We start from the raw sequence: 5,030 nt of genomic DNA, 5'->3' as shown, positions 1-5,030 counted from the left end.
ATTTAGATTTAGAAATATAGTAGTTCAATTTATAAAAAATATTTAGTAAATGAGACCAACTTAAAGTTTATAAATTTTTATTGTTAAGAAAGATGAAAATATTATCTAATTCAGAAATATTGTAAGCCTTCCAAATTTAGAATTTAGTTCTTTTATTATCTCCACTTAAAAATTTTTATTAAGAATAATTGTACTTACTATATTATATCTATAAGCTTAAGATTTTCCCAAGTTTTTTAATTTAAGAATATCAAATGTAGAACGAATTGATCAAATGTAGAACCAATTTTTGATTAGGCACTAATCCTCAAGCTTCTCCTCCCTTACATTTCTTTTCTTTTTCTTTTCTTTTTCTCCTTCTTTTTCTTTTTTTTCTTTACTTTTTTTCTTTTTCAGGCAAGGATTACTATATTTGGATAGACCTTTAATGATTTTGAATTACACTTCTCCTTTCTTAAAGTAAAGTCTTTATATAAAACTTTTACCTATAATATAATAATAGCTTTAAAAATTATTTTTAATAAAAAAATTGAAGTATTAAAAATAAAAATCTAAATTTCTAAAATTTTCAAAAATACAATTCTTCTTACTAAAGATAGTTACCTATATTTAGCATTTTCCACACTAAAAAATTTTTTTTAACTTAAAGTTATTCTTCATTACTATTGTCGGCACTATTTTATTCACTCAAAATTTCAACTAAATTCTCTTACTCATTTCTAAAATCAAATTTTACTTCCCTAATATGACATCATATGCATGATCAATTTTTCTTTTCAAATTAAATTCACTTGTAGTTCATTTGAGAACAAATAAAATTCAAGTTTTTAAAAATATTTTTTATCGTTAACAGATTAAATAGTTTAGCAACAGATATATATAAGTAGGAATGAAAATTGAAAGAACATGATTACATGAATTTTTATATCCTAAGTATATAAGTATAAAACTAAAAACAAGAGTAAAATTATTTTTTGATTAATTTCTTATCATTTTCATTTCAATTTAACATGTAGAGATTCAATAGACTTCTAAGTAGTGGGTACAAACATACAAATAAACTAACACACTAACTTTGACTTCACAACCTCAACATAAAAACAAACACACTAACATGATAAAAGAAAAATACAGTGTAGCAGTTTCTTAAGTTTCAAATTTAAGACCTGAGTTAGCAAGATTTTCAACTTTACAAAAGACAGAATTAAGTTAAGTTCTAAACTAACTAAATTATAAAACTCACAACAGTTAATACCCTATAATTTTAAAACAAACTACTAACAAACACAAACATTACAATACAATTAAGAATAAAAGTGTCACACATCACAATATCTAAACAAGTAAACATACATATATGTCTCAAGTCCAAAACATGAAAACACATCACATCACAATTCTCACTTAAACATAAAAGTACAAACCACATCACATAGTTCAAACTAACACACAGATGAAAATGTAGCAAGCCCATACCACATAGTTCATATCATATTACAATCATAAAATTAATCTCTCAGTTCTACTCTTCATCCTCTGAATCACTGTTATCCCAAACTTTTGAAGGCTCGTAATCAGGGTATCTAGATATGGAGGAAATTGCACTCCTTGGTTACCCCTAATGAGGCTCTCACCCTTAATTAGGTTTTCCACTGGTTACCCCTAATGAGGCTCTCCTAAGATGAGTGATATTTCTCTTCATAATCACTTTTTCTCCTATTATACCTATTAGTATGCTCTGCAAAATAGTCTAAATTTTGTATCCTATCAGCGGTAAAATTAATATTATCAATCATCCTCTGCAATAATTGATCTTGGGCCTCAGTAGACTCGCCTCTAGATGTAGAAGCATGTGAGGTAGATGGTATAGATGAAGAATCAGTAGAGGTAGAAATAGCAGACGTCTCCTTTCCATAACTCCTAGAAAATCCTCCTCTCCAGCCAAAAATGGAATGCTGAGAATAAGTCTTCACATTCACCTTAGTGATGGGCTTTAGAGGTAACAACACTTCCTCCCAGCTATCATATTTAACTCCAGTCTGCTCACACAAAGAAAAGATCAAGGAAGCAAATCCCAGATCTGCAGTAGTAACGGCAGTGGTAGAACTGATGATAGTCTGACAAATTAAAGCTCCTATGTGATGAGCTTTCCTTCCTAGATACAATAATTTAATGTCACACACTCTCTCTTTGGTCACTTTACTGAGATGACTTGTTGGTAACAGACGAGCAGAAATAAAATACTGTCAGGCTAAGTTGGGAAGTTGACTCTCCTCTCATTAGTGATCTTCCAAAGTCCTCTCCCAATAGTCAAGTAAGAAATAATCTTGTCTAACTCCGCTTCAGTCAGACTATAATTTGCATAAAAACATAACGTATCAGGTGGATGATAAAACAAGTTGATTACCTCCGATGAAAAAGGTTGTCTTCAGCCTCAAGGAGGTTTGCATAGAACTCTCTAATAACAAAAATAACCGCCACAGTAGAGAAATAGCAGAATTGTTCCCACTATCAGCGAATGATCAAATCCTTTACGTTTCCACCTGTATTTCTAAAACAATGCTCCTGAATTAGTTTCTGTGATTGCAACGCATCACTGTACCGATCCTGAGCATTCAAATAACAAATTTACTCGAATCAAAAGGGCTCTTTCCTTTACTCCTTTTCATTCTTGGTTCCATTCTACAAATTTTCTAAATTCCAAAAATAACTTCAAAAATCTAGTTTAAATCACTAAACTAAACTTCCAAAGTATAATCTACACTTCCCATGCAATTTCCATAGATCTTTTTCTCATTTTTTACCATGAATAGTGAATTTTCAAATTTCTCCAAATGTGCTCAAAATACATGGTGAACATCCAAAATTTTTGCATAGAAATGAAGTACTTACCTCAAGAAACTTGGATCTAGCAAAATTCACTTGATTCCACAGATCTAGCAAAATTCACTTGATTACACAAAGAAATCTTTACTTTAGATGTGCCCTAGCCTTCCAAAATCACGATTTTGAGAGGTTGAAGGTGACGGGAGGCGTAAAAATGGTGATTTTTGGGCCAAAATTTCACTTTTAACTATTCGCGAACCGATTTTCATTAACTGGTGCTCAAGCGCTGGTAAGTGGCGCTTAGGCGTATGCCTCTCGGGTTGGCTTGCGCTTAAGCGCAAGTAGTGGTGCTTAGGCGCCAGTGCAAGATTTTCGAAAATTTTAAATTAAAGTAAAATGCACTATTTGCTCAAGACTAAAAATAACACAAATTTTCACACAAACAAACTTATATTAATTCACAAACAAGTACAAATACTTTTAAACACCTAATTCTCACTCTAAATAGTCTTGGATGAGAAAATTTTCCTAAATACAAATACACAATAATCATTATACATAAAGAAGTCATAAATACTAAAAACAAGACTTAAACACTAAACCACTTAAAAACAACAACTTCTGACACACAAATTCTAACACTAAACTTAATTCCATTTTTCATTTGAAGGAACAAATTCCTGTCTTTCTTTAGTCTCTCCAAGAATATAGAGTTGATAAAATGGGCGATGGTGACGAGCTTTGATACTATCTTGTTCAATCCACTTCTTCTTTATGAACATCGCCTTATATACTTTCTCTATATAACTTGTGTGGCTAAATTGCAACTTCAATTGTCATTCAATATGCTCTAGATGTGCATGCAGCTCAAGTACTTTGGTCTCCAATAAAGCCCTAGTATTTTCCATTTTGTTGATCTTCTCTGATATCCCTTCAATACTAACGGCTAAGAAATCGTTATACATCTCTTGTGCACTTTGACTAATGAACCTTTTCCTCATAGTTTCTTCCTTTTTCTTCAAATCTTTCTCCCATGATCTCCCATGAAGACTCCTTCTCCCATGAAGACATTTCTCTAAATCTCACTTTCTCTTAGACTTTTAGGGCTAGAAATGATCTGGGGTGAAATTCCTTCACACAACTTTATAGACCTAAATCCTTCTAATAACTCCTAGATACGTTTAGAAATTGCCTTGACACGTTTTTAAAAACTAATTGGCGGTTAAACCTTCTAGAATATTAATTTTGCACATGTGTTTAAACTGTCGCGCTTAAGCGTCGGATCTAGTGCTTAAGCGTCAGTGTACATTTTTGCACTAGTCAACTTAATATCCAAATTTTTATTCTAACATATCTTGGTCACTCAATAAAGTCTTAAAATCTTTACTAACAAATAATAGTTTCAAAAATGCTACCCAATTTTCTTAATCACACACAAAACAACAATCAAAATAGAACACACTGATAACTATGGGTTGCCTCCCACAAAGCACTTGGTTTTACGTCGTCAGCCCAACGTAACTAGTGCTTATTCTGATTGACCCAACATCATTCCATCATTAAGTTTATGTTGATCCCCTATAAAATAAGGTTTCAGTATATGTCCATTAACTTTAAATATTTTCTCAGACTTAGGATCTTTAATATCCACAGCTCCATAAGGATAAACTTTTATCACAACAAATGAGCCCATCCACCTGGACTTAAGTTTGCCTTGAAATAATCTTAACCTTACATTATATAGCAAAACTTGTTGCCCTGGCTGGAAATTTTTAGTAAGAATCCTTCGATCATGCCACATCATCGTCTTTTCTTTATAAATGTTGGCACTCTCATAAGATTCATTCCTTATATCTTCAAGTCATTTAATTGCAATAACCTTTTCTCACCAGCATCTTTCAAATTATAATTGAACTTTTTAATTGCCCAATATGCATCAAGCTTAAGTTCAACTGGTAAGATACAAGCTTTCCCAAATATTAACATATATGGAGACTATATGGAGACATTCCTATAAGAGACATTCCTATAAGAGTTGTATGCAGTCCTATAAGCCCACAAAACATAGTCAAGTTGGACTGAACAATCTATTTTTGTTGGATTCACAGATTTTTCCATAATAATTTTAATTTTCTGATTGAATAATTCAGCCAAACCACTTGTCTGAGGATGATAAGCAGTAACAATCCTATGATTTATATAAT

This window comes from Phalaenopsis equestris, unplaced genomic scaffold (genome assembly GCF_001263595.1).
Source record: "Phalaenopsis equestris unplaced genomic scaffold, ASM126359v1 Scaffold198954, whole genome shotgun sequence".
Taxonomy (NCBI): Eukaryota; Viridiplantae; Streptophyta; class Magnoliopsida; order Asparagales; family Orchidaceae; genus Phalaenopsis; species Phalaenopsis equestris.
Note: the sequence above shows the minus strand (reverse complement) of the source record.